Genomic DNA, 26,275 nt, shown 5'->3' with positions numbered 1-26,275 from the left:
AACATTGTAGTGTCCGGCTCAACTCTGGCTCCAAGAATTGAGTTCTACACAGCTTTTTCCTTGCATCAAGAAAATCTTTGTTCCAGTGCTTACCAAGTTTACCCTGGGAACAGTCAGCTTCTGAGTGACAGTCAAGTGGAGCATCTGGGAACTTCTAGTTATTCAGTTTTTAGTGTTTTTGTATAAACAACTTTGTGGCTGGTTCAGTCAATATTTTTTTCTGGTCAATTAGCATACATACCAGGAAAGATATTTAAATGTCATTTTCTTAAAAGCAGTAGATATAAAAATAAATAATAGTATTAGCTTTTTAAAATAAGTGTGAATTTGTCCTATGTTACCATAATTCTGTCCATAAAAAGGTAATTTGAAACATCTTAGAATTATAATATCACAATATTGTGTTTCTTTTTGTGTCATGATTTGAAACACTCAGTTTGAAGTCTGTAGGATTTAGATCTCATGGCAATTAATATGTAATTTGCACAAAATAAAGGAATACCCATTTTCCTAATTATTTTGTCAGAATTTCCCCATTTTTGTTTTGAAAATAAACAAACTTGGACAGATCTAGTTTTTAAAGAACTTACGGTTCACCCATATTTCATAAAGCTCAATTTGTTATTCCTTGAATTTTTCTATTTAAAATGAGTACCGATCATTCAACGAAAGAGATTAAATATTTCTTTTTAACCCTACAGTATCAGTAATATTGGGGAAAAAGTAACCTGGTTTCACCAGAATTGCCATTTAATAGAACTAGAAATATCAATAAGGACAGTAATGAAATGTTGGATCTTGTTTCTCAAATGCTAATTGAAATTACACCTTTACATTTTATGCAAAAACATACTTTGAACATTTCAGTAACTTGGTGTTTATATTTGAAGTCTGTAGTAATTTGCTGGATATCAGCGTGAATGATTAATAGTCACTAAGTAATATTTGGGGATTTGGTTGATAATTACAACCTAGATTCTGAATGAGAAAAAGATACATGGTGTGATTGAAAGAAAATGCCTTGTGAGAGAATGTGATCAAATTTATGTTTAAGCTTTTTTAAAAAGGTTTGAAATTTATTGTCTAATGGAACTAGTCAGAAATCAAAGGAATACATTATTTTGCATAAGTAGAGGAAAATTTCTGGAGAATGTTGTGGTATTTAAATGTTCTGTGTGTGCTGTTGTGTTATAATGTGTAATAATATGTTAAAATAAATTCCTGAAATATGAAAGGGTAGTAATGATGTAAAAACTCAGACTTAATACTTTCAACAATAAGATGGTGAACACCCACATATCTAACTCCTAGATTAGACAGTTGTATTTTTCTGTGCTTGCTTCATAGATAGTTGTAGACATGAACTTATTTAGTGGGGAGAGGTGGGAACTACTTCAAAGTAAGTAACAAGTCCATCAAAGTTGTATAGACCCATGTGGGTTTATTTCATCCTAAAGAAAGCAGGATTAAATAAATTGAGAGTAGTTTTATTTTGTTTATTTTAAAGTTTATTAATTTGAGAGAGACGCAGCAGGGGCAGAGAGAGAGGGAGAGAAAGAATCCCAAGTAGGCTTCGTGCCGTCAGTGCAGAGCCCAGCACAGGGCTCGAACTCACGAACCTTGAGATCATGACTTGAGCCAAAACCAAGAGCCAGTCGCTTAACTGATGGAGCCACCCAGGCACCCTGAGAGTAGTTTTATATTTCACAAGAGCATTATATCCTTTCCTGCATCCTTCAGAACTAAGTTTCTAAAAATAGGAAACAATTTTAGTATGCTTACTTTACATAATTGTTTTTCACAGTTGTGTAAAATAAAGCATGCATAGCTTCCTGAGTGAATGTGGACAGGTAATTCATAGAATGTCGCTCTGGGGAAATCGTCAAGAATTTCATTATTTTTATAGTATCTAATCTTAAGTTTTTAAAAAAACAGTATCTGATTAAGATCTGTATTTTGCATTGTATGTTGTATTAGGTTTTTGTTTTTGTTTTTGTTAAAAGCACTTCTAAGTGTAGAAAAAACAGTTTGGAAGTTTCTTTTGTTTACTGGATTACTGAATAGCAGTATTGGTGATTGAAGTTTGAATCTTACATGACTGAATATTTAAAGGCCCAACCAGAACACTGTTATCTTGGGAATATTACTTGACTTCTTGCCTTTTTCTATAAAATCACGTTTAGGTTATAAATATCTCCAACGTTTCCTTTTGGTTGAAACTTACTCTTTGATTATTTTTTTATTGACTTGGTGGAATCAGTGGTATGTACTTTGTTTTATGATGTATAGTTTTCCTTTTCAGTAAGAGAGGATTTTATTTTCTAGATGGAGAATTTTCTAGATTTTCTAGATGGAGAATACTGCATTTCTTAAAGTGAGCTAGCCAGAATTCATAGCGCACATTAAAAAAAGTTATCTTTCAAGGATATTGTTTTATGGCTTGAATCACTGTTACCAGGACCAACTCTTCCTTCCTTTGCAACAAATACTAGGTTTCGTTGACTATGTTTATATAAAAACCCTAAGGTAGAATTACTGTTTGCTTTCTGAATTAAAGAAGTTGATTTTAAAAGATGGTATTGTGCTTGTACATGTACATAAAATTTCACTTCTTATACAGTATAATTCAAATTTCATGTAAGGTACGTCCGTCTTAAAGTTAAGACTAGTTAGTAGGATTAGATACAATTAAGAAGTGTATTTAGTTTGAATACATGATTTTTGAATTTTCAACTTTTTTTTTAAGTATAGTTAATAAGAAATGGTTTTTATTCATTAAAAATGAGGGCCCTGCATTGCATGAACAGTAACGTATAGACGTTAATTGAATAGTAATGTAATGGACCTTGTGTTTCTTAAATGCTCTGTGTAAGTGTGTTTTTGGTAATGTTCAAGACTTTGGAACTGATAGTGATATCTATAATTTGTCTCTAGTTCTGAAATCATCATTTCAGATATTTAACGTAGGATATGTATGTATATGAGGTACTGTCAAAGCTTAAAGGAGTAGCCACAGTAATCCGTTACGTTTTGTGCTACATCCCTGCCTGGATCTCTAAGACATACTCTTCCTTGTTCCATCTTCATTATGCAAAATGTCAACTTAGCAGACTTTGGTGAATGCAGATGAGAGTTTGTGTATGTTTTGGGGTTTAGGAAACTATATAAATACAATCCTATTGCTATTTGCCATGTTTGGCCTACGAATTACCTACATTTTAATTTTTGTATTCTTGTTGGAACAATTTATCTTGCACAGGTTATTTATATTGTTTTATTGTACATTTTGCCAGAATAAGTTTTTCCTCAGGGTACTTTCAGATTATTGGATAACATTAATCAGTATCAAATATGATGCATTGCTTAGATTTACAAATGTCTGGTGTTCTTATGTAATGAGAAAAAGTAAACAATTTAACACATAGTGATTCTCTTTTAATTTGTGATCTTTTTAGAAGTGTTGGAGGTAGTAGTAACTTACTCAGTGGTTATTGCTTAGTTTATAATGCAAATTCTTAGAATTGGTTAGAATATTTACATGTTCATGGACTTGGTTAGAATATTTTAAACATTAGGGGTCCACAGTTCAGCAAAGTGAACATAAAAATCAGAGTGTCTACAAAGTGATACTTTCTCAGTCATAAGGAATTTATGGGGGAGCCATGTCATTCAGAATTGTACTATACCCATGTATTTATTTTACCAGTATGTATTGAAGGGTCCTATTGTTTGCCGTACCTGTTCTCAAGGCTGAGAGATACAACTGTAGAAAAACAAAATCCCTGTTCTAAATTAAAGGACAAAAGTCATGAACATCCTCCAGATTAGTAGTTCTCACACTTAAGTGTGCATTAGAGTCATCTGGAGGGCTCATTAAAACAGCTTTCTGGGGCCCACCCCACAGTTTTCTCCAGGTCTCAGGTAGGACTAAGTAATGTACATTTCTAACAAGTTCCCTGGTACTGATGTTGGGTTTGGGGACCCCACTTTGAGAGTCTCTGTTCTAAAGTATCACTCAAAAGAATCACTGTAACATTTTTGGTTGGTTGATTTTTGTTGGTGGTGGTGTAGGTCATTGTCCTGCTGTTTAGGATCCCTGGCCAGTCATTGAGACCATCCAAATACTCCCAAACTTTTCTCTGCCAATTGACGAGTACCACACAAAAGCCATTAAATTTTTTTTTTTTTTTAACATTTATTCATCTTTGAGAGACAGAGACAGAGCATGAGTGGGGAAGGGGCAGAGAGAGGGAGACACAGAATCTGAAGCAGGCTCCAGGCTCTGAGCTGTCAGCACAGAGCCCGACGTGGGGCTTGAACTCATGAACTGCGAGATCATGACCTGAGCTGAAGTCAGACACTCAACCTACTGAGCCACCCAGGTGCCCCCCAAATCCATTTTTTAAAAGCAGGCACTGTCATGGCTATTGATTGCTAAATCCTAACAGGTGATATGTATTTATCCTTTTTTGAACTAGGATTTAATTTTTGTGTCACAAGCCTAGTTAATTCAAGTGAAGAGGGAATGCAGAAAAGTATAGTTTGCAAATTTTGTAAAAGTTTTTTACTCAAGTGACTTTTAAGCTACTTACACCAGTATGAGAAATGAAACAATGTAATAATCTGTTTTGTATCAGTGTATTTGAAGATGGGTATGCCTGACAGGTGAAAAGTTCTAGAACTGTCTGGGTCTTTGCTTACCATCTTGGTAAATATGAATAGAATTACACCATTTTGATGGATTAAAATGATGGTTTGACCTTTCTCTTGTGTGAACTGGTTTTTTGCTTTTGTAGATTAAAGATAAAGATGTCATAAATGTATTTTCTAAGACCATGAGTATATTTATTAAATGTAATTCCCTGTTGCTTTGCAGCTTCAATTTTCATTAGTCGTTTTAGAACATAATGCTGAACAAGGAGTTCAATAAATGGAAATTGTTAAGTAGTTTTATGGTAAAAAGTTACAGCCTGGATTGTGAGACCTTACAAAGACTTATGCTACGTATATGTACGATTCAGAGTCTATTCAGAATTATGCAGTCCGTTAAAACAATCAAATCGGTCCATAATGAGAGCATATATAGTTGCTATTGTTGACTATAGTTTCTTCAAAAAGTTTTTTGAATATATTAGTGCAAAGAAACAATCACCTGGTTTGTAGCCTTGTAAAAGTCTCAGCAGGTAGTTTCTAAAACATTGTGGTGTATGTCTGCTAAGAATATCTGTGTATAGAAAACAAGGATAGCGACTTGTTTCTAGTTGTAATTCAGATGTCACCTGGGTGCCTGTCTGTTCTTCCCAAATACTGCCCTAGCATAATGTCCTCTCAGTTTTACCAGGAAATCCACATTGACCAAGCAATGTGACTCTGAGAGGTTACATTATCTGTCATCAAGGAAGACAACTTAGCTACCCTTTCAACTTTGCACCAACCCACGTCTCCCTCACTTTTTTATTAAAAAGTCAGATTTCTTGCTCTGTGGAAACCCAGGACTTAAGAGACTACAAGGGTTCTTCTCCACGGTGGCTTATTTAATCTGTTTTCCAAATGAGGAATTTTCATGCAGTCTAATGAGTGAAACTTTGTTTCATTGTTTACTTCTAAAAAAACTTATGTGAATAGATTTCTTCTACATTTGGTTTTCCTGTTATTTATTACTCATTTTCTCCAGTCAGAAAATGATTTTTTTTAACTTCTGTGGCAGTACTTGGACACTACAGCGAATTCTGTTTCTACAGAAGTCAACGCTTAACTTTATTTTTAGGTACACAAATGCAGAAAAATAGCGTAAAATTTGAAAAAGGAAACAATCTATGCATTACTCAAGTTTTCTGATTCAGATTATAGTTTCCCTATATAGTAGTGTCCCCTTATCTAAGGAGGGATTATTCCAAGACCCCCAGTGAAAGCCTGAGAGCACAGATAGTACCAAACCCTATATAAATAATAAGGTTTTTCCTATTTACATACGTATCTGTGACAAAGTTTAATTTATACATTAGGAACAGCAAGAGATTAACAGTAATGACTAATGAAAACTACAATTATAATAATATACTGTAATTAAAGTTATGTGAATGTGGCCTCCCAGAATATTGTAGTCATGTCTGTGGTGATGTGAGATGATAAGATGCCTATGTGATGAGACAAAATGAGGCGAATGTTGTAGGCATTATGATGCAGCATTAAACTACTAGTGACCTTCTGACCATATACTCGGGAGTGTCATCTACTTCCAGGTTGTGGGTAACAAACTGTGGAGAGCAAAACCACAGATAAGGAGAACTCCTATAACTCCCTGCACACATGACCTCGTATTTAAGAGCCCCTATTATCCTAGTAGGCAGGTATAAGAACTTTAGTTTTGTTCTTGATCTGTTGCTGCAGCTGTTCAGAATTACACATGATTAATTAGGAAGATTCGAAAGACCTAATTTTTTTCTTTCTTTAGGTACGTTCGCCTTTATCTGGAGCCATTAAATCTTTAAAATGTTAGAAGAGATCACAGGTTTTTGGAAAATAACAAGCTCCAAATTTTGGGGGTAGGAAGAATAATATAGAAAGCACAAGTATTCGGATTCTTAATGTCTACCTTTCTATATAATACGCTTATATTTTAGGAAGAGTAAATTTAGTTTATGTCCCAATATTTGTGCTACAGATGATAGAGCTGAGGTAAACTAAGGTGTAGTTAGGTTCGTATTATGATCTTTTAGATCTGTAAATGGATGAGCTCTTCCTTTTGTTGATTGAAATTATAGATCTCATAATTTGAATTGTGCAGTTACTTGAACAGTGTGGAAGACTACTTGTCACAAGCAATTTCTAGTCATTCTATCCAGTAGATTATATAAATATGTACATGTTAAAGAATATAGCAACATTTAAAACATTCTGTACTGGTTTTGTACAATTGCTGTGTTGGCAGTTTCTTGCAGTCTGGGCACTGCAGATAACTGCACAGAGGAGAGCAGCCCTCGGCTCCCGTGGCACTGGTGTTCCAGACATGGGAGACCAAATAGAGTTGAAATAATTTGTGTAGTCATAAGGGTAGAGAAAGTGACAGCTATTTTAGATAAAAGGACTAGAAAATGTGTGTCTCAGGAGACAAAGGGACAACATTGTTTGATTCAGTCTGTGCTGATAAAAGACAACATTGTGATGGATGAAGTGGATGCCATAATTCTATTGGAGCTGTGCTATTCAGTGTGGTGGCCATATGTGGACTATTGAATCTTTAGAATGGGACTAGTAAGACTGTAAGATTTCTGATTTTATTGTAATTAAATTCAGTTTATCAATAGTGTTTAGCATATTTGGAACACCTTGGGTAAGCAAATCTATTTTTGCATCTTTAATATAATGAAATCTAAATGCACATAAATATTGGAGAAAATTTACCACTTAAACAGATGTGTAAAGTACAGAATTGCAACGACTTGGTATGAAGAAAATGTAAAGTATCAATAATTTTTAATATGGCCATATGTTGAAATATATTTTGGATATGTTAAATAAAATACACTGTTTAGCTAATTTCATCTGTTGCTTTTTTCTCTTTAATGTGTTTCTTAGAAACTTAAAATTTCTTACAATGTGTGCATTATTTTTCTTCTGGACCGTTCTGGTCTAGAATAGTAACTTTGTCAAATTTTTCTTTTCCTTATATGGAGATAATCCCAGAATCTCCCTACATGGTGTAATTATGCAGTTCACTTATTTTTTTCTTTTTAAAATGAAAAATTTGAAGTTGAACTTCAGAGTTTATGTATTAGACATTAGGTGTTAGTGACGTTGATTAGGTGTTAATGAGATTGATTTCCTGTAGTCTAATTGCTTGGTGTTTATGCAGGAATGCAAGAAAGGAGTTTTGAGTACCAGTTTTCAAGAAATAAATTGTACACATTAAGTTTACATTTACTCCTTTCACTTTTGTTACTTTTCTTTTGGACTTACCTATTGGCTACTGTTTCCATAAAATTTTCAGCCCTAAAAAATTTTTATTGTCATACAAGATTTCTCTTTAAATCTTTGTGTGAGGTTTTTGTGTTATTTATTTGTTTACTTCATTCTGTCCAAGATGTCAGTCAGCTGTAGCAGAGTAAGGACCTTATTATTTAGTGTTTTATCCTCATAGTATGTCCTTATTAAATGTTTGTTTAGTGAATGAATGACACCAGCTGGTGTTTACACGAGAATATAAAAATGAATAAAATAATGGTTCTTGCTCTCTTGGGATTTAGAGTTTAATGGTTATAGGTAAGCAAAGTGTAAGACCACTTGGTAGGAAGGAAGGGAATAGGAAATGTTCTGATAATCTAGAAACAAGGTTGGGAAAACGGGGAGGAGTTCACTAAGATGGTAACTTTTGAGCAGGTCATAAAGGTGAGTAAGTACTTGCCAGTTTTGGGGTTTTGGAGGGGAAGGAGAGGGCGGGGAGGGTTGTGGGATGATGTAATGGTGTGGTCAGAAGGGCTAATAAGTAAACAGATCCTGGGCAGTTACAAGGAGTTGTCTAGGGGAGGGAGGTAAGTATAGAGAAGGGAAGAAGTAAAGATTAGATAAAACTGATTGACTCAAGTTAAGGAGTTTGGATCTTTGCCTTTTGGGTGACTGGGTGTCAGAACAGTTACTTTCGGTACAAAATTACTGGATCAGAAACAAAGCAGAGACCACATAGATAATTGGTTCACTCCCACAGTCCCCACCCCTCACATGATATTTGAAGGGGTCTTTAATGTTAGTGATGATTGTTCAGATTCCAGACAGGAGTAATTCAGAAGTAGAGTGAATTTAACAGACTGTGTTAGTGGGAGACGGGGAGACGAAGAGTGATCTAGGAGTTTCTAATTTGAATGATAAGGTGATGGTGGTGAAACCATTAACTGAAACACAGAAGGTAAGTGTGTTTAGGAATGGGCGTGGGGGAGGTGTAGCTGCTTGAGGGAGAGGTAGGTATTGGATTGTATAACATTTTGGTTTGAGTACCTTGGTGGATTGTTGGGATTTTAAAACTCTACAGTAAATGTATTCTCTCTCAAGGCACTATCATTTGTTCCTGAAGGTGACTACATTACCCTCTAACTTGCCTGCTTCTACTTTTGCTCTTGTAATTTATTTTCCACATAGTATCTAGAACATTCTTTTAAAATGTGAGTTAGATAGTGGTCGTCTCCTTTTTCATAGTTTTTTTTTTTGGGGGGACAGAGAGAGACAGAGCATGAACGGGGGAGGGGCAGAGAGAGAGGGAGACACAGAATCGGAAACAGGCTCCAGGCTCTGAGCCATCAGCCCAGAGCCTGACGCGGGGCTCGAACCCACGGACCGCGAGATCGTGACCTGGCTGAAGTCAGACGCCCAACCGACTGCGCCACCCAGGCGCCCCGGTCGTCTCCTTTTTCAAATGCAATAGCTTTCCATTTGAATTAAAACCCAGCTATATTGTAGGCCATTGGGTTTGTTTGTTTTTTAAGATTTTTTTTTTTTTGAGCAATCTCTGCACCCAACATGAGGCTCAAACCCACAACCCCAAGATAACAGTCACACATTTTGCCAACTGAGCCAGCCAGGCGCCCTGAGGCCACAGGGCTCTAAGATCTGTTTTCAGTCTTCCATCCTTTGTGTACTAAAGTTGATCCTCTGTCTCCCCAGATATTTTTAAGAGCCTTTCCTCAGTAGAATTTACATTCCTGTCACTTTGTCAGTATATGCTATTTACTTATTTGCTTGTTGTTCCTACATTTTCATCTTATCAGGGTTCCCAGCTAGCATAACATTTGACACTCAGTATATCTTGAACCAGTCTGAGGCAAAATCCAGAAGAGAGTAATGTGGAGTTTTCAGTACTAGTTAAAGTGTGTGCATGAGAATCCCAGATTGCTTATTCATTCCCTAAATAGTTACTGGGCATTTGGTCTCAGCCTGGACTTACAGTAGTGAAAAAATAGAACGGGCCCTCGCCTTCTTGGAGCTTGAAGTTAGTGGGTGGCAAGAGAAATCATCAGAAGAAATGATAAATTCTTAGACAATTCCATCATTGTATTGAGGGCCAGAGCAAGAAGAGCCACTAGAGAATGTGAGTGAATTGCCCAGTTTTTAATAGAATTTAGGAAAATATGTACATATTTCCTAAATAAAAATGTCTAAATAAAAATATATCTAAAAAAAAAAGTACTAAGAGCCAAGTGAGGGAGGGAGACAGGAAATGTGAAGAGAGTAATTTGAAATGGATGGATGGAAATGACATCTTACTCTGAAGCTGGTGAGTGGATGAGGCAAACTTGCAAGAAGGCAAATTTTAAATTTTTTAAAAATTGAAACAAGGGTTCTTAAAATTTTTTCAATTAAAAAATGCCACAGTTTTGTATATCGGGTACACCAAATACATGGTGTTTTGTGGGTGGTGAAATCCTAAGCATTAAGGAGACCAGAGGAACTGGAAGTGAATATAAAAGCCTTCCTGAAATGTCCAAATATTGATATTTCTCTCCAGAAAAAGAACATTTTCTTCCTAATTGAATGTAAAATGAAGGCGACTGGTTTTAAGAATTTACATATTTGTCGTGCATCTTTTCTTACATTTAGTATATGTTGAGAAGATTAGAAGCAGCAAAAGGGGGACAGGTTGGCTGTGAAGAGCAACTCGTCAAGACATAGAAGGGGCTCCTATTAAAGTGCAGCAACTTGAACTTACTGTTGTTGTGATTTTCCACATACACTTCGTATATGTAATCATCAGATACACTTCTACAGACACTGAAGGTCTTATTGTGGTATTTTCTAGTAATTGACTTTAAAATGACAGTGGTTAAGATTTCCAGGAGAAATCTTTCAGTAAAAAACTTGGATGTTACGAGAGGAACATCTAGGACTCTTGGGGGCTTTGATACATAACCTGGGTATTGCATCAAAAGAGCATGAAAAGCTTTTGTACAAGTATTGGGAGAGAAAAGGCATGTGATACACAGTTTGAAGAAACTTTCTCACTTGGTCTTTTATTAATAGTTCCTGTTTAAGAATGGTAATGTTTCCAGTTCTCTAAAGGGTTTCTTCTAGGCTACCAATTCCCTTCTACCTCATCCTGTTTTATGTGCTTGCTTCCTTTATCATGTTCTTGGAGTTTAACACCCCATTACTGTTCAATTGGATGGATTGTATGGATTTTTAAAATTATTTATAAAAGAGGCATTGCTTGCTTTTCTGAGCCGCCTTTACAACGATTTGAACTATTTCTAAGGAGATAAATTAACATTTTTCTTAGTTACATAGTAGACATTACTGAGTTCCTGCATTTGGGTTTTTATCTTTCATATATTTTATAGTAAATGCAAATTAGTATAAGTTAGGAAGAATGGGAATGCCACTGAGTCTGGGAACCTGAAGAAAATAATTTCCTGTTTTGCCATTTCTTTTTGATCTCAGAACTGATGAAAAGTTGGGAAATAAATGTCTAAGTGCTGTATTTAGGAATGATTTAAAAATGTTCCAGTTTGCATTATGGTACGACTTTAAATCAATATGTTACAGTGGTACATATTACCTAACATCTACAAGGAGGACAAATAAGTTGAGTCAACTTGAGGTAGCCAGAGTTGTAATGTGGTTTTTTTTCTGTATAGCTAATATGTTCTATGTGAAATAGAAGTATATTTTAATATTTACTTGAGCCATAGTTAAGTTTTCTATCCTTATACTCAATAGTGTGAAAAGAGAATGGGTTTTTAAGACCATTAGTTAGCTGTTTGAACTAATTTGTATAACTTTTTCAGACATTTTTTCCTCAGCATTCAGTATCTTTACCGTTTCATTAATTTCCCATGTCCATCATCCTGCCTTTATTTAGCTCTCCTCCTCATCCCAGACTTCCCTCTACAGTCCTGCTTTTTTCTGCTCCAAACTGAGCTATTGCTGTTGTGAACAGCTGTGGCAAAACTGTACCCGTTAGAACTTCAGTGGATTGTATGTGCTCTTGGCTGGATCACCATTAAACGAACACTTGAGAATTTGGCAGTAACTATTCTTTCTCTGTTTGTTCCTTGCTAGTTATTTTCTTTTAGATAGCGCTTGCACATGCACACACAATAGCATAGGTGCTAGTACTACCATGAGTTTTTTAGAATTTTATCACATCGTTAAAAATAACTTAGGTATTAAAATGCTAATTTAAGGTACATGTGTTGTTGCTGTCATACTTGGATATATGCTAACATGTATTTTGTCAGTAAAATGAATGATTTTAAGTGGATAGGACCCATGCATGCACTGTAAAGGATTACTGTCATTGTTATATTTGGAAAGAGCCTAGGTTAGTATACAGAAGTCACAGATCATGGATGACTGATTCTGCAGTAGGTAGCCCCATTTGTTAAGTATTTGCTACATTTTAGACTAAGAACCTTAATGTGGGGGACCTTTGTTTAAGACTGGGTAGGTGCAGGTGCTCCTCTTGTTGACCAGTTCCAAACTCTAGTAGTGGCAGAGGTTGGAATACAGCACGAGAATTACAATACACTGAAGAAAAGTCCTAAGGGAAAACAAAACGATGGTAAACATCAGTAGGGGGTAGCATCTTTGAGACTTATATTTGCATGATGTTGGTGGCAGGCCAAAGTAAACAAAAATTCAAGAAAGCACACATGAATATAAAATAAGTCTTGTTCTCTTGTTATGAGTAAAGAATGCATTTTGTTGTGATTGACCTAGAGCATCACATGCAGTAGGTTATCTTGTATCTCATTACCCATTTAAAAAAAATAGCTTGCTGTGTGTTCAGCTCCGTGGTGGTACTGGGTATATTTGGGTGACTTCACATACTACACTTGAGACCTGTTGTCCAAAATGAAGTGTTACAGAGAGTTTGGAGAAGAGAAATGAGTAGAAGATAAAAACTTAACTGGGAAAGATTTGCATAGGATGAGAGAATGTTGTTGCTTAGGAGTGTGAGATTTAAAGGACCGTTCACAACAAAAGGGGGAGAATTCTTAATGTGTGTGTCCAAGGATTTGAGGAGGTAAAAGCTCCTGAGTATCATCTTCAAGATGAGTTACATCATGTCTTTGGGAGCAGGTGCTATCAGAGAAGGCCCATTATGAACAAAGACTGGGAGCTGATAACTGTGCGTGAAGCTGGTAGTCCAAAATGAGAGCAGAAGACTAATCAGATATTGGGAGTTTTTTGGTCAGAGAATGATGGTAGTACGATTAATACTGTCCAAAAAGTTAACTACATTGTAGGAAGGGTGTATTTGTAGTAACTTACACTGCAGGCAGGGAAACGAGTTTTTATATGGTATTTGGATTGGAGAGGAAGAGTAGAAGTCAGGACTTCAATTAATTATGAAACCGTCAGGGCTTGGTGATTAAGTGGATACGGGGGCCAGTTATGTGAAGGAACGCATGGATGACTGATTTTAACCAAATGGTGGGTAGTTTTGGTGCTGCCAACTTCCAAGAATAGGGCAGCAAGGTCAGGATGGAAGGCTTCAGGTACTTGTGACACCTTGTAAGGGTTTCAGCATGAAAAATTATGCTTAGGAAAAGGTCTTGGCTCATGAGTTTTGGTTGTCACCAAAAAAAGTTAATAGTTGATAAAGTATGAGACAAATAGTTCACCAGTACAAAATCTATATAGGTTGGGGGCTGCGATACCTTCTAACCATCTATGTAGATGGAGCTGCTTAGGTAGACTTGGAAGGGCTTGGTGAACGGAGTCTCATACTGGATTACATTTAATCCATAAATACTGCAGTTGTGTTCATTAGTTACAAAAACAGTCTGTTACAGAAGTGGACATTTACCTAATTTTTTCATATTTGGTTAGTGGTCAGCACAAGGAAATGTGGAAACCAGAGGTGGATTAACGCCTATTGTCTTACTCCTCAAAGTTGAAAGTTAACTTAAGTAAGCCCTATATTATAGCCATCATCTAAATACTTGAGATCTGGAAATAATCCTTGTCACACTATTGTACTTTAGAAAGCATTAACAGCCAATATATATGAACTTACCTTCAAATACTATTGATATGTAAACTAGTTAATGTATTTTTGAATTATTTGAATAATATCCATCTATTGTACAAACGAGGAGGTATAAACCGGTCTGTAGTAAAAGTAAATTTTTCTATGCTGTGTTTACAAGTCACCTGACTTCTCTGTCCAGGCATAATCATTGTTATAAATTTCTTGTGTATCCTTCTAGAAGTTTCTGTGCACTCAGGCATATTTGTGTACATTCTTAGTACATAGGCAAGCACACTGTACACATTTGCCATTTACTTACTTCCTCACAATATTCTGTTTTGGAGATTGTTCCAAATGCATATGTGACAGAGAAAGATCCCTTGTTCCTATACCTGTTGGTAGGTCATTGTCAGGTGTATACCAGATCTTTCTTGGCCAGGGATGTTTCCTTCTCCTCTCCCTTATATGCCCTAACATATGTCTTAGGATATATGTTACGAAGCATGCGTGTGAATGTATATATAGGATAAAATTTCTACCAGTTAAATCGGTCATGGTGTATGTATGTTTTTATAGAGTTTTTTTTAGATGTTGCCTACCTCACTATAGACAGAACTCAGCTTTATTCCCTGCAGCCCCCAACCAAATGCATAAAGTCAGTAAAGATCACATGTTAATAAAACCTGATGGGATTATTGTAGGTAATAGTGGACGTTTTGGAATAGAAATTATGTAATTGAAATTGGAAGAGCTTTAAAGTCTAAAGTTGGCTTATAAGAATTCTAGGAATTAGAGACCTAAAGTCTTGTGCTTTAAAAATTAGATTACATTAAGTAGATGCCTGTTTAATTAAATAAACTATTAATATCTTTGAGAGAGTTATCAATATGTAAGATTTTTAGAGGATTTGGTGAACATCAACAGTTTGCCTTATGAGAGGTGTTGACACAGTTTAATAATGGGTTATTTTATTGTGATAAAGAAAAGTAGGGCATTTGACTCCAATTCAAATTGAAGTCTTTAATTTAAAACATTTCTACAGTTCTCCAGTGATGGGGAAATGGGCATTACTGTGCCCAGATAGCTAACTTGAATTTCATTTCTTAAATAATCAGTTATAGGAAGAACCATAAACTCTTCTAGAAGAATTCCCATCTGTGGTGTTTATACTATGATTTTACTTTGAATTTCGAATCTTACATTAATTTGGAAATACTGGAGGGAAGTAGGTATTTCATTTACAAACCAAAAAGGATGGAGGCTGTAAGCTGTATTTTAGATTAGCTCTGCTTGGAATTAATAAAAAGACATTTGTGTACTAAAGAATTGTGGTTTGTTATTCAGTGAATTATATAAGTTTGAAGACTTCATAGCAAAATGAAATGATTGTTTTGTGTGCTTTATTTACTTTTTTAAAGTAAGTTCTGTAGCCAAACATGGGCTTGAACTCACCATCCCAAGATCAAGAGTCGCATGCTCTAACCAACTGAGCCAGCTCAGAGCCCAAAGTAATTTTTTTAATTAAAAAAAATTACTATGTTCAGATAGTAACTATAAACAATTATGTATATATATTGTTTACCCAAGGACTTGAATGAGCAATTTGCTATTTCCAAAACTAATCTTGGTCAGAGATCATTTATTCCACTTTATTCTTCAATATCCATCATAAATTTGAAGTATTCTATCTCCAAGGTATGACTAGAAAATAAACATTGTTTTGTTTCACCATATCATGTAGTTATTAGATTTCCTAAATACATTGAGCACATACTATGGCAATACTAGAGAGTTTCTGACTGACTCCTAATAAACACTGGGGATACAGCTGGTCTGGGGAAACTGACCTGTCCATTTTACATGGTCAGAGGAGGATTCTCTAAGGAGATAGCTGATACCTGAATGATCAGAAGAGGGGACGTGCAAAGTTGGAGGTGTTGAAGGTGAATCCAGTTCAAGCTGAGAGGATTATCATTTATGGCAAGGAGGAGGAGAATGTGGCTCAAATTAAGTGAACAAGACAAAGGTGATTCTTAACCTTTTTTTCTCCCCTCCCCCCCCCGGCCGACCCCCCCCCCCCCCATGAAATTTTAACACAGCTGTTCATGTCCTGTAAATATATGTTATGTCCATGCTTTTATACATGAAAAGGGATTTTTGCCTTCCCCTACTCCCACCTTCAACTGATTTTCTCCCTCTGGGAATAATACCGCCCCACTGAGTATGCAAGATGTAGACCAGGGTATGCCATAGTAAATAGTTGAGGTCTTTTCTTTTTTCTTTTCTTTTCTCTCCTTTTCTTTCATAAAGATTTTATTTTTAAGTAATCTCTACACTCATCATGGGGCTTAAACTCAAAATCCTGAGATCAAGAGTTGCGTGCTCCACTGACTGAACTAACCAAGTGCCCCTTGGGTTTTTTTTTCTTGACGAGATAATTATGAAGGCTTGGGTCAGGCAGTGACATGATCTAGTTTATGTTTTAGAAAAGAATTTTGCTACTCATGAAGACTTAACTGAAGGAGAGCCAGAATAAAAGCAGGCAAGTGAATTAAACCAGTAAGGAGAGGTGAAAAGTAATGGCTTGGTCTACGAAGATTTTTTTAAGTTTATTTTGAGAGAGAGATAGCCGGGACGGGGGGGGGGGGGGGGCAGAGAGAGAGAGAGAGGGAGAGAGAGAATCCCAAGCAGGCTCTGCACTGTCAGCGTGGAGCCAGATGAAGGGGTTGAACCTATGAACCGTGAGATCGTGTTCTGAGCTGAAATCAAAGAGTTGAACACCTAACTGACCAAGCCACCCAGGTGCCCCAAAGATTATTATTATATAGAGATAAGGAAGAGGAGGGAGAGCAAACGGAGAGGGAGAGAATAAATGGATGTAGCATTAGTGGTCATAAGGTATATGTTGATCAAAGCTTGGCGAACAACGCCCTCTGAGACACAAAGGGAGGTTGCCTATAGAACCCACTGAAATGAAGGAAGAAAATGGCTCCTGGGAAATGAGAAACTTGTCTGATTTAAAAAAAAATTTAGGGGCTCCTGGGTGGCTCAGTCGGTTAAGTGTCTTTCTTCGGCTCAGGTCATGTTCTCACAGTCCGTGAGTTCAAGCCCCGTGTCTGGCTCTGTGGTGACAGCTCAGAGCCTGGAGCCTGTTTCAGATTCTGTGTCTCCCTTTCTCTCTGACCTTTCCCCCGTTCATGCTCTGTCTCTCTCTGTCTCAAAAATAAACGTTAAAAAAAAAAATTAAAAAAAAATTTAATGTTTATTTTTGAGAGAGAGTGGGGGAGGGGCAGGGAGAGAGAGAGAGAGAGAGAGAGAGAGAAAGAGAGGGAGAGGGAGAGAGGGAGAGAGAGAGGGAGACAGAATCTAAAGCAGGCTCCGGGCTCTGAGGTGTCAGCACAGAGCCCGACGCAGGGCTCAAATTCACGGATCGCAAGATCATGACCTGAGGTGAAGTTGGACGCTGAACCAACTGAGCCACCCAGGTGCCCCAAAACTTGTCTGATTTTTAACCTTGTTATCATTTGGAGTTTATTTCTTAGTCATTTGTGTATAAGTAGATATTCACACACGCAGTTTAGAATGGGCAAAACTCCAGATTTATTTCAACTTTCTATTTTTTTCTCAGTAGGAATGTGCCCCCCATATTGTGTACCTTCCCATTCCAGACTTTTTACTGGGAAATCAGCTTAAAAGCCTGCCTGTTCTTCCATGTTCTGAGTACTGGTGGTTATTAGTACATGGCTATTTTCAGTTAAATTCTCATTGTTCGTTAGAAGTAAATGGTTCTGGGGCGCCTGGGTGGCGCAGTCGGTTAAGCGTCCGACTTCAGCCAGGTCACGATCTCGCGGTCTGTGAGTTCGAGCCCCGCGTCGGGCTCTGGGCTGATGGCTCAGAGCCTGGAACCTGTTTCCGATTCTGTGTCTCCCTCTCTCTCTGCCCCTCCCCCGTTCATGCTCTGTCTCTCTCTGTCCCAAAAATAAATAAACGTTGAAAAAAAAAATTTTTTTTTAAAAAAAGAAGTAAATGGTTCTAATCTAATAGACAATTCCTGGACCCTCCAAGATCCTGAGGGGGACCTATTGTGAATTCCCTGAGGCAGAAGCACTCTCATATGTAGGTGCTTATTGCAATTTGTTGAATCAGTGAACCGGCAATATTTCCAAGATCATACTGGAAGGTATTGGCAGAACCCAAATGAGATTTTATACCACACAGCGTTTGTCTCAAAATTGAGTGTAATGAATGCAAAATTACTGGGAATTTTTTTTTTTTCACTTCTTACAGTTTATTTAGAGAGAGTTTGTGCAAGTGGGAGGGACAGAAAGAGAATCAATGTCCAACAGGATCCCACCACCAGCACAAAGCCATGGAGGACTCAAACTCCTCAACCATGAGATGACTTGAGCCCAAATCTGATACTTAACAAACTGAGCCATCCAGGCACCCCTGGGAATGTTTTAATAAGCCCTGATGGTGATTGAAAATGGGAAATAACATAGCATAGATGGTCTTAAAAAGGGACTGCAGGGAGTTCTGAGGTTTGCACACCATTTGGATCCTGTTTCTCCTTGCCAAGGGGAGGCACGAAGTCCTTGTGGGCTCTGATGAAAGACAGTGTGCATCTGGAGCTTTTGCTGATTGATGGGAGTATGTTGCATTTACAAATGATGCAGAGACACAAAAAGTATGAGAAGTGAGATTTATGACTATTATGTTTTTTTATGCTTTTTGTGTTTTCTGTTGTGTTTCTACAGCCCAATTCCTCAAACCTAGTGGTAATCAAATAGGAAATTTTGTGCATTTTTAAAATGTGACCCCTCCCAATTGTTTTTATATCTCTCATCTGTTTTTAGACTTTACAGTCTCTTTTTTAGAACATGTGTTGGTTATCTTGTGTCCAAGACAAGGTATTAAGACATTTGACCACCTTAATGTATTTTCGTATAAACGCGGTTTTGACGGTACCCTTCTAATCCAGCATCGTGTTCCCACGAGGAGGAGTTGCTGGTTGGAGCACTAACATGGAAGTAGAAACCTGACTGATGTTCCTCATCTTGGGGCACCACTGGTTTAGTTTAGCACCCGTTCTCTACCCTATATTTAAATAAATTTAAATAGATAAAACATTACAGTGCAGATTACACTTACTTGATGTTTAAGTAGTTTCTCTCCAGTATAACATTGTGATATCATTCTCTGCATATGAACATACCACTTTTTTTTTTTACTAAAAAAAAATTTTTTTTAACATTTTTATTCATTTTTGAGAGACAGAGCAGGAGCAGGGGAGGGGCAGAGAGAGAGGGAGACACAGAATCTGAAACGGGCTCCAGCTCCCAGCTGTCAGCACAGAGCCCAACACGGGGCTTGAACCCACAAACCGTGAGAACATGACCTGAGCTAAAGTCGGACGCTTCACCGACTGAGCCACCCAGGTGCCCAATACCATTTTATTTTTGAGAGAGAGAGCGTGCGTGTGCATACATGAGTTGGGGAGGGGCAGAGAGATAGGGAGACGGATCCATCCAAGCAGGCCGTGTGCTGTCAGCGCAGAGCCTGATGTGGGGCTTGACCTTTGGAACTGCAAGATAGTGACCTGAAGTTGGGTTCTTAACCAACTGAGCTACCCAGGTGTCCCTCACATGTTATCTTCAAAGCAGGTAACATTGTTATTTTATGTGGATATAAGTATATGGTGAAAAATAAAAACTGTTGAATGTCATTTGGTAATTCATTTCCAGTGCGATTTCGTTATACATGAATGTGGTTCATACATTAAATAAACTGAGGTTCTTTGTGCAGTAATGTATGTGAAATATTCAACTTTTAAAGAACTACGAAACCATACGGGTAAGTTCATAACTATCTTGAACTAAAAATGCAATTTATTACTGTACTCCCACTTGTTTTTAAAAACTTAACCCTGGGTTTGCCTGGCTGGCTCAGTCTATAGAGCATATGACTTTTTTTTTTTTTTTTTCAATATATGAAGTTTATTGTCAAATTGGTTTCCATACAACACCCAGTGCTCATCCCAAAAGGTGCCCTCCTCAACACCCATCACCCACCCTCCCCTCCCTCCCACCCCCCATCAACCCTCAAATTGTTCTCAGTTTTTAAGAGTCTCTTATGCTTTGGCGCTCTTCCACTCTAACCTCTTTTTTTTTTTTTTTTTTTCCCTTCCCCTCCCCCATGGGTTTCTGTTAAGTTTCTCAGGATCCACATAAGAGTGAAACCATATGGTATCTGTCTTTCTCTGTGGAGCATACAACTCTCAGAGTTTTGAGATCAAGCCCCAGGTTGGGTGTAGAGATTACTTAAAAAAAAAAAAAAACATAAAAAACTTAACCTTGATTATGCAATGATCAAGGATATGTTTTCTTTGGCTTTTTTAGGGGAGAGGTGCTTGAGGAATCTCAGGTCATCACAAGAGGATAATGCTTTTTAAATTTTTTTTATTATTTTAATGTTTATTTTTGAGAGACAGAGTGTGAGTAGAGGAGGGGCAGAGAGAGAGAGGGAGACAGATCTGAAGCAGGTTCACAGGCTGTGACCTGTCAGCGGCAGAACCTGATGTGGGGCTTGAACCCACAAACCACAAGATGAAGACCTGAGTTGACATTGGTCTCTTAACGGACTGAGCTGCCCAGGGACTCCCCTCCGTCTGCCCCTCCCCCCTTTGTTTTGATTGAAACGCCTTTGTAGGAATTTGTGGACAAAATTAAGTTTGGAAATTTTCAGTGGTATCTTTCAGTCACAAACCATTGTTGACCTCATGACAATTGCCTTGAAAATATATATGGGTCTGGGACCTTGAAACTGAGTTGTAACTTTTCTTAGAAGTCATTAATTACGTATGATAAAAGTCATCACATTTTTCACTTTTTAAAAAAAATTTTTGAGACAGGGAGGGGCGCCTGGGTGGCTCAGTCGGTTGAGCGGCCGACTTCGGCTCAGGTCATGATCTCATGGTCTGTGAGTTCGAGCACCGCGTTGGGCTCTGTGCTGACAGCTCAGAGCCTGGAGCCTGTTTCAGATTCTGTATTTCCCTCTCTCTGACCCTCCTCCATTCATGCTCTGTCTCTCTCTGTCTCAAAAATAAATAAACGTTGAAAAAAAATAAATTTTTGAGACAGGGAGAGTGCATATGTGAGCTGGGGAGGGGCAGAGAGAGAGGGAGACAGAATCCCAAGGAGGCTCTCTGCTGTCTGTGCAGAGCCCATCATGGGGCTGGAATCCAGGAACCATGAGGTCATGACCTGAGCTGAAATCAAGAATCTGCCACTTAACCCACTAAGCCACCCAGGCACCCCTAAAAGTCATCATCAAGTACTTTATTAGATTTCATATGAGTCTTTGCTGAATTTTACATTTTTTTGGGAACTACAGTAAATGTTATGACTGTTGGAGAAAAAGACTGTGTATCAATAAATTATTTTCCTGAAATATCTAGTTGTCCTCAATAAGGCTGAAAAAAAATCTTTATTTTGTAAATATTTTCTAGATTTCAATATTATTTAATATTTATAAATGATGATTCTTACCTACTCAAGACCTTATTTTATTTTGTTTTTTTGTTTTTGTTTTTGATTTTTAATTTTGAGAGCAAGAGCAAATGTGAGTGGAGAAGGGGCAGACAGAGGGAGAAAGAGAATCCCAAGCAGGCTCCACACTGTCAGCAGAGCCTGATGCAGGGCTCGAACCCATGAACCATGAGGTCATGACCTGAGCCGAAATCAAGAGTCAGACATTTAACCAAGTGAGCCACCCAGATACCCTTATTTATTAATTTTGAGTTGCTATATGAACTTCTGATTCTTTAATTAAAAAAAATTTAAAATCCTGTGGTGCCTGGCTGGATCAGTTGGTGAAGCGTGTGGCTGTTGATCTCAGGGTTATGATTTTGCACCCCACGTTGGGTGTAGAGATTACTTACAAAAATAAAATCTTTGGGGGGAAAAAAGCCTTAAAATCATGCTTTTTAAAAATTTGGAATAGCCTGTCATTTAAATTTGTGAATTTTATTTGGTTTGACAGCCTTAATTTTCATAAACTTTGTATCTTAGGAGCTCCTTTCCAGTCGGTACATCCTGCATCACAGGCAACCACTGTTTTGTTTTGATCACAATAGATTAGTTTTGCTTGTTTTTGAACTTCATGTAAATGGAACCATAGAATGTATACCCTTTGCCTCTGGCTTCTTTCATTCAACATAGTGCTTTTGAGATTCATCTGTGTTGTTTGCAGGTGTCAGCAGTTGGTTCTATCTTATTGCCGCATAGCGTACCATGAAGTGACTATGCCACATTTTGTTTGCCCAGTCTGCTACTGATCCATTCTTGGGTTAGATTCCAGTTTGGGTTGTAATGAGTAAAGCTGCTGTGAACATTCCTGTTCAAGTCATTCAGACTTCTCATTTTTCTGGGAGGAAATATCTGGGAGTGGGATTGCGGAGCATCGTGGATATGTATGTTTCTTAGAAACTGGTAATTTTCCAAAGTGTCTGTCCTACGTCAGTGCACGTGATTCCTGTCCCGTACTGCATCCTTGCCAACACTCAGTATTGTCAAGTTGTGTTAGTGTTAGCCATAGAGTGAGTGTGTAGAGGTATATCCGTGTAGTTTTAATTTACGCTTTCCTAGTAACTTCGGATGTTGAGTAACTTTTCACACTTCTTGGTCATTTGGGTATGTTTTTGTGTGTCATACCCTTATTACTGTTTGTACAGTAGCCCTTCCCCCCTCTTTAAGGGAGACACTTCGTAAAAGGCGAAAGATTTATGCGATCTGAAGAGAAACCAGAGCATAAGGGAGACACTTTGAAGAACCCAGGTGGATGCCTGGAGCTGTGGATACTACCAAACCTTACAGATAACTGTTTTTTCCTAATATACGTAACTATGATAAGGCTTAATTTATAAGTTAGGCACAGTGGGAGATTAATAATAGTAACTAATAAAATAGAACAACTTAAGTAATTGTCAAAATGTCTTACTGTACTGTCACCTTTCTCTTGCACATGTGACATGCCTATGTGATGAGATGAAGTGTGGTGAAGTAGTATTAGGCTACTGTTGACCTGACAAAACATTAGGAAAGGACCGTCTGCTTCTAGACAACCACTGACTGTAGGTAACCCAAACTGGTAAAAGCGAAACCGTGGGTAAGGGGGGACTGTTGTAACTAGGTTGTGTGGTTTCATCACTGTCTGTGTAAAAAAACCATAGGGATCTTTATTAGAATTCTGGAAAGCCAGATGATGTCGGGAATCCAAAATTGGATGTTCATATTATGGATTTTTGCTTTTTGTAAAATATCGGCTGGAAGATAGAAATTATGTAATTGAGCTTTTATCATGATATCTCGCTGCTAACTTGGGTAGAAGAAATAGGGTTTGATGAAAAAAATCAAAGCCCTCAGTTTGCTATGTTTTATTGCCAATTTTCAACTCAAAAAGAGGTGACAATTTAAAATGTTGAGAAACTTCTTAAAAAGTTTACTTATTTTGAGAGACAGAGACAGAGAGAGAGAGAGAGAGAGAGAGAGAGAGAGAGAATCCCAAGCAGGCTCCATGCCGACAGTACAGAGTTTGTTGTGGGGCTCAGTCTCATGAATCGTGAGATCATGACCTGAGCTGAGATCAAGAGTTGGATGCCCAGGTGCCCCTAAAATGTTAAGAAACTTTTTGTCATTGTGACTTCCAATTAATTCAGTTAACTGAAACTATTCAGTTATATCATTTGTTCATCAGTCGAAATTGTATTCCATCAGAAAGAGTGAATTTGTGTAAGTAGTATTATTTTAGAGATTTGCTGTTTTCATGGGCATTTTCTCAAGTTTCTTTGGGAGATGGCTTTTGGATTTTTGGCCTAATCTTTCTGGTATATTGTTCACTTAATCACACACTATTTCCCTATACTCTTTGAAGTTATATTCTTTGTTGCTTAAAGAGAATCTATTAACATTCAAATAAAATTACTTAGTAAAGAATATGCTACATATTTTCACTGTTGTGAATTGCCTGTAATAATAGCATTTGGCTTATTTATTGCTTCAGTGACTGGTATTGTGGTCTGTGTCTTTGTCATGAAGGCCAAGGGTCAGATTCAGTTGTGAGCACTATGCCGTCTAAGCTGTCTCTGATGGTGATGTTCGATAACGTGGCTGTCCCCCTCTCCCCCGTACCTGCAAACTTCGGAACACAGGCTCCTTTAGGGTTTGATACCATGGGAATCTACTTCAGAGGAAATCGTTACCTAATTTTAGGTTGATTTCTGGCAAGGTGTTTTCAACACGAGCCGTTAAAGTCCTGTCTTGGGTATTTACAGTTTGTTGTAATTTGAATAGTCTTGCTCAGCCTCCATGCTTGCTGAAGTATAACCTATATTTTAAACCTCCCTTTCTTAGAACGTTACTTCTGTTGTAGCTTATATATTAAGTAATGCAAACTACATGTAATGTGTGGATGAGAGTAGGGTTGAGTACTCAGTGGGAAAGGATACCTTCTTTCACTCAAAGAGGAGAGAGTCATTGTTACCTAGTTGACTGTTAAGAATGGGCCTTCTGTAGATCTTTAATGTTTTATTCTTTAAGAAAGATCATCAGAAAAGCATACATGATATTATTGGATGCTTACATTTCTGACTATGAAAGGTATTAGGGTGTGGTCAGAGGAGCCATGTTTCACTCTTAATCCATGTTTTGGCAAGTCGAACATGAACTTCTATGTAGTTCTTACCCAGTTTTATCCTGAATAAAAACAGACGACTTTCGTCCAAAGTGGTGTCTTGTTACAGTGGTGCTTAAGATTTCAGTTATAGGAGACCTTTTCTTTTAATGTAATTGTTGGCTGCTTCTCCTCCCCCCAGTATTTGACAGTATCGCTTTGATAGAGACACTGTTCTTCAGCATCGGAATTATGTGTGTCACCTTTCTAGGACTTTACAGATTTTAAATCCAAAGTATCTGTATCATGGAATGGATGTACACGTGCATTGGCTCACTGTGATTCTTTCATTGATGTTGATTATAATCCAGTGTATAATAAACCTGGTCACTTCTTTGTAAGACCACGTCTTTAACCAGAATGCTAGTGATTTTGAATATTGAATTCAGATATTAAGCCACAATTTTATTTATTTTTTTATTTTAATGGAATTAATTCTATATTTATTTTATTTTTAGTTTAACTTAATTAATTTAATTTTATTTATTTTGAGATAGTGTGAGCAGGGGAGGGGCAGAGAGAGAGAGAAGGCTTGAGAAGCCAGGGTCTGCACTGTCAGCACAGAGCCTGACAGTGGGACTCAGACCCATGAATTGTGAGATCATGACCTGAGCCAGAACCAAGAATTGGATGCTCCACTGATTGAGCCACCCAGGCGCTCTTAAGCCACCTTTTTAAAGACTAGATATTGGCGACTAAACTTGGATAATTCTAGAGATTATCTTTCCAGGTTTCAATATATGTGATGAATGCTTTGTAAATTGCAGGTTCACATTTTTGAGAAGTTGAGAAGACAGTTATTTTTAGCAGTCCTTGTGTCATTAAGAATTAGTAATCCAGGAGAGCTGGAGTGGCTCAGTTGGTTAAGCATCCAACGTTGGCTCAGGTCATGGTCTCATGGTTCAAGAGTTTGAGCCCCATGTCAGGCTCTGTGTTGACAGCTCAGAACCTGGAGCCTGCTTCAGATTCTGGGTCTCCCTCTCTCTCTCTGCCTCTCCACTGCTCGTGCTCTGATTCTTTTTCAAAAATAAATGAGCATTAAAAAAAAAATTAGTAACCCAGTTGTGCAGTTTGGTTTATGGTTCCATTCTTCTTGTCAGCCTTAATTTTACTAAAGGAAATACCATGGTAGAAGTGTGCGCATATATATATATATAACCAATTTAAGAATGCTTTAATGACTTCACAGTTACCTAAGATTATGTGTAGAATGCTACTTGCAGGTGGAAATATATATAAAAGATAATTTCTTGTTGATTTGTGGCATGTGTTGTTTGAAAAAATATTTAAGGTTTTATAACTTGGACCATGGGGTCCTGCTGGATCATTTGGAATCCCCTTAAATTTACATGCAGATTTTGTGTACATATTTTTTTACATGCAGATTTTGGGAGCAGTTTCATATTCCATCCAGTTTTTAGGTGAAATTGAGACCCAAATGGGTTTTGAAAACAATATTAATTTAGGGTAGTTATTTCCAGTGTTTTGGGGTCATGTACCCTAACAGTTAAAAAAAAATTGAGTGCCAATTTGTGTATTTCTAAGCTGTAATAGTGTAGTATTGTGTATAACATTTCAGGTATG

General features: G+C 37.4%; 1 protein-coding gene across 2 annotated transcripts in view; it reads left to right on the top strand.

The window, feature by feature from the left end:
* PSPC1 (paraspeckle component 1) overlaps window positions 1-26,275 on the top strand; it is a 108,644-nt gene that overhangs the window by 75,160 nt on the left and 7,209 nt on the right. The window lies entirely within an intron of this gene.

The sequence above is a fragment of the Prionailurus viverrinus genome, chromosome A1, assembly GCF_022837055.1.
Source record: "Prionailurus viverrinus isolate Anna chromosome A1, UM_Priviv_1.0, whole genome shotgun sequence".
NCBI classification, from domain to species: Eukaryota; Metazoa; Chordata; class Mammalia; order Carnivora; family Felidae; genus Prionailurus; species Prionailurus viverrinus.
This window is presented reverse-complemented; position numbering and strand designations above follow the sequence as displayed.